Source organism: Peromyscus eremicus, chromosome X, assembly GCF_949786415.1.
Source record: "Peromyscus eremicus chromosome X, PerEre_H2_v1, whole genome shotgun sequence".
In the NCBI taxonomy this organism is placed as follows: Eukaryota; Metazoa; Chordata; class Mammalia; order Rodentia; family Cricetidae; genus Peromyscus; species Peromyscus eremicus.
This window is the reverse complement of record NC_081439.1, coordinates 15622787-15631247: the sequence shown is the minus strand read 5'-3', so window position 1 is coordinate 15631247 and position 8461 is coordinate 15622787. Positions and strand designations below refer to the sequence as shown.

The window sequence follows — 8461 nt, the reverse complement described above, 5'->3', positions numbered from 1 at the left end:
TTCCCTCTGTTTCTGTTTTTGTGGAATAATTTGAAAGCTTGGTATGGAGATTTTAATGACTGCTATTTCACAGGGAGCTATAGGTCTATTTAAATTATTTATTTGATCTTGATTTAACTTTAGTAAGTGGTATGTACCAGGAAATTTATCCGAGAGCATTGCTAGGCGGCTCAGAGCAAGCAGGGCACTCCTTACCAGTGGATTGTGGAGGGTGCACGGCCAGTCTGTCCGACATGGCATCTTCTGATACTCAGGTGAAAGAACTGGAGAAGCGTGCTTCAGGCCAGGCTTTTGAGCTGATTCTCAGCCCTCAGTCAAAGAATCTGTCCCCGATTTCCTCCTTCCCCTCCCAAAGAAGAAGGATCTTTCCCTGGAGGAAATTCAGAAGACATTAGAAGCTGCAGAGGAAAGACACAAGTCTCATGAAGCAGAAGTCCTAAAGCAGCTGGCTGAGAAGCGGGAGCATGAGAAAGAAGTGCTTCAGAAAGCCATCGAGGAGAACAACAACTTCAGCAAAATGGCAGAGGAGAAGCTGACCCACAAAATGGAAGCTAACAAAGAGAACCGGGAGGTGCAGATGGCTGCCAAGCTGGAGCGTTTGGGAGAGAAGGACAGGAACATTGAAGAGGTGTGGAAGAACAAAGAATCCAAAGGCCCTACATATGAGACCAAGGCCGACTAATTTGTCCCGAGAACTGACTTTCTCCCCACCCCTTCCTAAATATTCAAAAACTGTACTGGCCAGTGTTGTTTTAATTTTTCCCTCCTGACAAATATTCTAGAAGCTGATGTAGGACCGTATAGGTAGATCCAGACTGTGAGCTGTTTTAGGGACTCCAGGGGAGAAACTGGAAGTGTTTTACTCGTTTTTAAAGTGTTGGTCTTTCTAACGTAGCTATTTTTCTCATTGCATCTTTTCCACTTAGCACCCTGGTGTGCTGGGTTAATGGCTAGCACTGTATTGACTCTGTGGAAGGCATTTGTGAAGGGTGTAGTGGCTTCTTCCAACCTGTTAGATGCTGAATATCTGTTCACTTTGCGATCCCAATTCTGTCCCAATCTTATCAGATGCTACTGTACTTGAATGATTAATAAACTGCACAGTGCTGTTGGTAAAAAAATAAATAAATAAAATAAAATTATCCATTTCTTTTAGATTTTCCAATTTGGTGGAATACAGGTTTTTAAATATGTCCTTATGATTCTGTGGTTTTCCTGGGTATCTGTTGTTATGGCCCCTTTTTCATTTCTAATTTTGTTAAGGTGGATATTCTTTCTCCACTTTTTAGTTAATGTGGATAAAGATTTGTCAATGTTTCTGATTTTCTCAAAGAATAAACTCTTTGTTTCATTCTTTGTATGGTTTTTTTGCTGTTTGTTTTTATTTTACTGATTTCAGCCCTCAGTATGATCATGTCTTGCCATCTACTCCTCTTGTATATGATTTCTTATTTTGTTCCAGAGCTTTTAGGTGTGCTGTTAAGTCACTAGTATGAGATCTCTCCGTTTTTTATGTGGGCAGTTAGTGCTATGAACTTGCCCTCTTAGCACTGCCTTCATTGTGTCCTTTAAGTTTGGTATGTTGTGTATTAATTTTCATTCAATTCTAGAAAGTCCTTCATTCCTTTTGTGATGTCTGTCTTAACCCAGTTATCAGTAAGAAGTAAATTATTTAGTTTTCATGAGTTTGTAATATTTCTGTTGTTGATATCCAGCTTTCATCCATGGTGGTCTAACAGGATGCAGGGAGTTATTTCTATTTTCTTGTATCTCTTGAGACTTGCTTTGTGTCTGAGTATGTGGTCAATTTGGAAATAGTTCCACGGGGTGCTAAGAAAAAGGTGTATTCTTTTTGTGTTTGGATGAAATGTTCTGTACATATCTGTTAGGTCCATTTGGTTTATAATGGTTGTTATTTCCAGCATTTCTCTGTTTAGTTTTTGTCTGGATAGCCTGTCTATTAGTGAGAGTTGAGTATTGAAGTCTCCCACTCTGACTGAGTGAGGGTCAATGTGTGCTCTAGGCTGTAGTAGTGTTTCTTTTACAAACATGGGTGCCCTTGTGTTTGGGACATAGATAATAAGAATTGCAGTGCCCTTTTGGTGGATTTTTCCTTTGATGAGTATGTAGTGTCCTTCCCTAACTCTTCTGATTAGTTTTGGTTTGAAGCTTATTTTGTTAAATATTAAAATGGCTACACCAGCTTGCTTCTTAGGTCCATTTGCTTTGATAACTTTTCCCAGCCCTTTTCCCTGAGGTAATGTGTATCCATGAAGTTTAGGTGTGTTTCTTGGATGCAGTAGAAGGATATATCCTGGTTTTGCATCCATTCTGGTAGTCTGTGTCATTTTATTGGGGAATTGAGACCACTGATGCTGAGAGATCAACGACCAGTGGTTTTTGATTCCTGTTATTTTGTTGTTGTTGTTGTTTGTGTGTGTGTGTGTGTGTGTGTGTGTGTGTGTGTGTGTGTGTGTGTGTGTGTATCTGTGTGTGTTTCTCTTCTTTTGACTTTGCTGGTTTGGAATTATTTATTTCCTATATTTTCTTGGATGTAGTTAACCTTTTTAGGTTAGAGTTTTCCTTCTAGCACCTTCTGTAGGGCTTGATTTGTGGATAAGTATTGATTAAATTTGATTTTTATCATGGAATGTTTTATTTTCTACATCTATGGTGATTGAAGATTTCCTGGGTATAGTAGTCTGGGCTAGCATCTGTGGTCTGCAGCACACCTGTCCAGGCCTTTCTAGCTTTTAGAGTCTCCATTGAGAAGTCAGACATAATCCTTATTGGTCTGCATTTATATGTGGCTTGGTCTTTTTTCCTTGCAGCTTTTAATATTATTTCTTTGTTCTGTATGTTTAGTGTTTTGATTATTATGTGCTGAGGGAGCTTCCTTTTCTGATCCAGTCTATTTTGTTTTCTGTATGCTTCTTGTACTTTGATGTGCATCTCCTTCTTTAGGTTAAGGAAATTTTCTTCTATGATTTTGTTGAAAACATTTTCTGTGACTTTGACCTGGATTTCTTCCCCTTCCTCTATTCCTATTACTCTTAGATATTATCTTTTTAGTGTGTTTCAGATTTCCTTGATGTTTTGTGCTAGGAGTTTTTTGGATTTAACGTTTTCTTTTACCAATGTATTCATTTCTTCTAATGTGTCTTCAATATCTATGATTCTCTCTTCCATCTCTTGTATTCTGTTGATGAAGTGCAGTGATATGTAAGTAAAGCCTTTATGTCTGGCTTTAAATGAAATGTATAGTAAAGCCGTTATGTCTGGCTTTAAGTGAAATATATAAAGCCTTTGTGTCTGGATTTGAGAGAAATATTTCAGCAAAGCCTTTGTTATGTTTGGGTTAATCAGTAGAGGCTGAGAAATTGTTTTGAGACTGTTTAGATCTTGAAGAAATGTCTCTGGAAAATCTGCACTTGGTGCTACTGCTACATGAGAGCTTGCAGATGCACTGACCTTGGTCCTAAGATACTCCTGGCAAACTTGGAGTTCTTACATTTGATTATGGCTTGCCATGATCAAAAGGGACTGAGATTTGTTTGGGTTGTCCGCTCTCATGGGCAGCAGGAGCAAGATGGCTTTGGTGGTTGGAACCTTTCCCAGCCCCAGTTAACCTTGTACATGTTTGCATAAAGGAACTGGAGTGAGCTAGCTGGGTGTCAGTCTTTTCCAAGAAGGCTTTGTCCCTCTGCTCCTTCGGAAGATGAAGACTTGGCATCTTGGTGAGCTCCTAAAGTTTTCATTTCCAGTTTTATCTCAGTTTGGATTTTCTTTATTGATTCTATTTCCACTTTCAAGTCTTACACGGTTTTCTTCCTTTCCTCCCACTGTTTTTCCCTGGGTTTCTTTAAGTAATTTATTATTGTTCTCTTTAAGGACCTCTATAATATTCATAAAGACTGTTTTAAGGTCTTCCTTTTGTGCTTCAGCTATGTGGAATATTTAGGGCCTGCTGCAATAGGGTTGCTGGGCTCTGTTGGAAACATGTTGTCCTAGATGTTATTGATTGTATTTTTATGCTGGCGTCTAGGCATCTGGGATTTTGAAGATTGTAATTCTAGGTGCTGAATTGTCTTTGTTGAATTTTCTTGTTTTTGTTGGGTGGGTGTTTCATTCCTTGGTTTCTGTTTCCTCTCTGGGTATTGCCTGTAAGAAAATATTCTGGGGTCCTGATAGATATCGACACTGGGGATTCCAGGTAAAGTGAGTTTCTGGATATTGTACCCAGAGACTTAGCGATGGGGATGGACTTGGGTTGGTGGAGGAACTTCACAAGAAGCAAGGTGTTCCACTAGGATCATATTAGTTCGTCCCCTGGGAATGAGAGCACAGTGTGAGGAGAGGCTACAGCAGCAGTCTGCTAGGGAGCTGAGGATGAGACTGGGGGATTGGCCTTGGAGGAGTGGAGGGAGAAGTGAAGATCAGCACTTAGTGGACTTGCTTCCCTGGTTGGAGTGGTCTGTATGTTCCCAGGGAGTGCCTGGTGGAGTTTGGGGCTGAGACAAAGCAATGTTTGGTGGAAGGAAGTTTGAAGAAGATCTGTGTGATCCAATGGAGATGGGGACAGGGGAAAGGAACCTGCAGCAGTGTTCTTCTACAGAGCTGGGGATGAGACTGGGGGATTAGACTTGGGGGAGCAGCGGGAGAGGTGAAGATCTGCAGTCAGCCTACCTGTTTTCCTGCCCAGTGTGGCCTGTGACTTCCCAGGGAGTGCCTGCTGGAGGTGGGGGTGTTGACAAAGCAAAAGAATGGAAGATCTAAGGGGTCCACTGGAGATGGGGACAGAGTGAGAAGGAATGCTGTAGCAGGTGGTCTGCTGCAGAGCTAGGGATGAGACTAGGGCATTAGATTTGGAGGAGCTGAGGGAGAGCTGGAGATCCGACCTTAGCCTACCTGTTTTCCTGGCCAGTGTTGTCTGTGGCTTACAGGGAGTACCTGCTGGATTTGGAGGCTGGGGCAAAGCAGTGAGTTGGGGGAGGGAGGTTTGAAGATCTGTGGAATCCACTAGAGATGAGGTAGGGGCAGGCTGCCACAGGTTGGTTTGTTTGTTCATTTTCTACAGAGGTGAGGATGAGAATGGGGGGTTGAACTTGCAGAAATGGAGGGAGAGGTAAAGATCTGCACTTAGCCTACCTGCTTTCCTAGTAAGAGAATGTTTTCTTTCTCCATTCCATATTGAACAAGCAGGGGAAAACATATGGATACAAGAAAATGTTAAAAAGCACTTACTGTACTTCAGGAAACACAGCAGAGGACAGATGATATTTCAAAGGGTGTTTAAAGCATGAATGTACCAGATAGTGAAGGGGGAAGTGGGCAGTCCAGGTAGAGTATGTTACATCAGTACAATCAAAGAGGTATGATCCAGGAGCCATGAGTTCCCTAGATGTTGAAAAGGAAAGAAAGGTTTGTGATTACCTGCTAATTCACTTTCTGGTGGGTGATCTGGGTCCTTAGTTCTTCTGCATGTTACTATCAGATGAACATTTGCTAAGAACTTGGTATCTGCAATCCAGCTTGCCCACATGAGGCATACAAGGCTGAATCATTGCAAAACTTACATTGTCCTTGCTATAATTTAGGCTTCATCATCTGTACCCTCCCTACTAGCTGTGGGTACCTTTCTATCTCAGAAATCTGAACATAAAAGTCTACTGTAGATGCCTTCTCTAGTGGTCAGAAAACACCCTTTGTGAACTTTTTGGAGTTTCTTATATCTTAACCTGTTGTCCTGAATCCACCTATACTTCTTTTTCTACTATTTTTTATACTTCTATTTCTATTGTTTTTTATAGTTTCTTCCTACTTAGAACTGCTTTTTCCAATCTTTTTTAAAAGTCATTGTCATTTTGGTCAATTAAATGCCACTGTAATACTCAATTCAGATATCATTTTGTTTTGGGGTGGGTTTTTTTTGCCCCTATTTATATTAGTTCTTTCAGGATTTCACAAATATATTTTGATAATATTCACTACCCTCTCCCAACATCTCCCAGATCACCCTCTCCTACCCACCCAACTTTGTGTATTCTCTTTAAAAATATCAAGTCTAATCTTTGCTACTCATGTATTCTCAGATATGTGGCCTTACAGTGAAACCTGCTTAACCTACCCAAGGCCACACCCTTACCATGCTTTGTTCAAGCCCATGGGAGGCCTGCCTGTTTCTGAATGGAGACAGGAGGAGTAGATGGGGAGGGGGTAGATGGGAGGTAGTGGGGAAGAGGAGGTAAGGGAATGAAACAGAGGGGGAGGAGAGAGGAGAAACTGGTCTGTATGTAAAATAAATGAAAAAGTGTTAATTAAATAAAATAAAGAAAACTGACTCTCCCTCTGATTATCCATTGCCAGTAGCTCCTCAGCTAGGGCTGGGTCTTCGTGCCCAAGCTCCCCTCTCCATGCTGGGATTTTATGTCTTGAGCTTGTGCAGGGTTTGTGCATACTCTCACAGCTGCTATGAGTTCATCTGTGAACTCAGTTACATATGTGAGTTCAATTACCCTGCCATGTCTCAGAAACACTCCTCCCTTGCAGTCATGCATCACCTCTGGGCCTTACAGTCTTTGTCCCACCAAAGCCATACCTGCTGTCTTAAAAGACTTTGAGCTCTTCAAGAGCTGGACTCTTGTGTTATTTGTCCTTTTTTGTATCCTTAGCCATCTAAAATATACTAAGCTTTCAACACATGTCTGTTAAAATAATGCATATAAAAAAGAAAATGAACTATTTATGACAATGGTTATCTATCTGATACTTAGCAGGGTTCACAGGATTTTCTAAATGGGATACTGCTTTAAGCATCCCAGACTTAGAATTCTGTCTTCAGTCCCTAATACATGTTCCTACCCCTTTTCTCTAAGTTCTTAAAAGTCTCTAGTCTATCTCTGTGTTTGTTTTTCTATATCTATATATTCCATATAGATAGTACTGACATTTTTACAAATTTTTTTATTTTTTGAAATTATAATTACATCATTTCTCCCTTCCCTTCCTCCAGTCCCTCCCCATGAACCCCTTGATCTTTCTTTACATCTTGGCCTCTTTTTAGTTGTTCATACACACACACACACACACACACACACACACACACACACACACACTTATATATTCCCAAATATATAAATACAACCTAATCAGCCTGTATAATTTTACTTGGATGTATGTTTTCAGGGATGACCATTTGTTGTTGGATAACCAGTTGGCATGCTCTTCCTTGGAGAAGACTCTTTCTCCTGTTCTCAGCATTCCTTAGTTGTCTGTAGTTCTTTGTGTAGGGCTGGGGACTCATGGTCTTTTTCCCATTCCATTTGGCATGTCTGTTGTCCTGATTCAGCTCATGTTTAGGCAGTCATGTCTCCTATCTCAATAAATGGTATTGTCATCCAAGCCTGGATAAGAAGCTTCCTAACTCTATTTTGCCAACATTCACATCTATTCTTGTCCAAAATGCCACAGAAATGTCTATGATGTTCTCTGTGCCCTTGAAATTAAGGGCTTAGTCGAGAAGAAAAGCAGATGCATGAAAATTATATATGTATGTATGATAATTGCTAAGAAGTAAAGCATAGGATACAGTCAGCACAAGGAAAAAGGAGCATCTAGCAAAGGCTACATCCAGCAAAATTGGGAATGATTTATGGTGTGCTAGATTCTGTACTAGCTCTACTCAGCAAGTGGTAGAAACTTACCACTCACTATGAGGAAATACACACCCTTTTCTAAAGCCTGATCTAGTCATAGCTTATTTATTGTTCTTACATTATACCCAGTATTATTATTTTCAAAGTACATTCTAATGATAACAAAAAGTAGAAATTACAGGTGAAGAAACCAGTGAAGAGTCCCCGCCCCCCCCCCACCCAAAAAATACATGAGGCTTGAATTAGTAGGAACCAATACTCGTACTATCTCTTCAATGACTTACTTCATGGATGTTCTGGTCATTCATAAGCTTGCCCTTCTGATTAAGGCTCACCACAGTTCACAGTTTTTTCTGTTACAGATTGCTGATGCTTAATCAAGGCCTGAGACCTTTCAGTGCACAGATCCTGCTCAGGAAGGCTTCTTCATACCTACGAAGTTTCTGAGGTTTAGGTAAGAGCCCCACCTCCCAGATACTGTGTTCCTAAGATAGGACTCCACTGTTGGTTCCTTTATGTTTGGCAAAATTAAATGTTCTTGCTTACTTAAAGAATTTTTCACGGTTATGAATTTTTGGTAGAGAATGAGAACTGAGTCCCAGCAGTTTTTACCATTTGCTGGGTAAAGCTAGTGCAGAATTCAGTACTCCATAAGTCATTCCTAATTGTGCTGAACTCAGCCTTTGTTAGATGTTCTTTTTTCTTGTACAGGACTTAGGTGCACGAGTTGTGCTGTAGATGTATATCAGATTGGTTTCATAAAGGAAAAACCTGGCTTGGGGCTAGAGTTCAGTTGGTAGAGGTCT

The 8461-nt window shown here is 40.6% G+C and overlaps 1 pseudogene; it reads left to right on the top strand.

Annotated features, from left to right (window-relative positions):
* The first annotated feature begins 218 nt into the window (after positions 1–218).
* Positions 219–1119, top strand: LOC131898915 (stathmin-like; annotated as a pseudogene).
* Positions 1120–8461: the final 7342 nt, after the last annotated feature.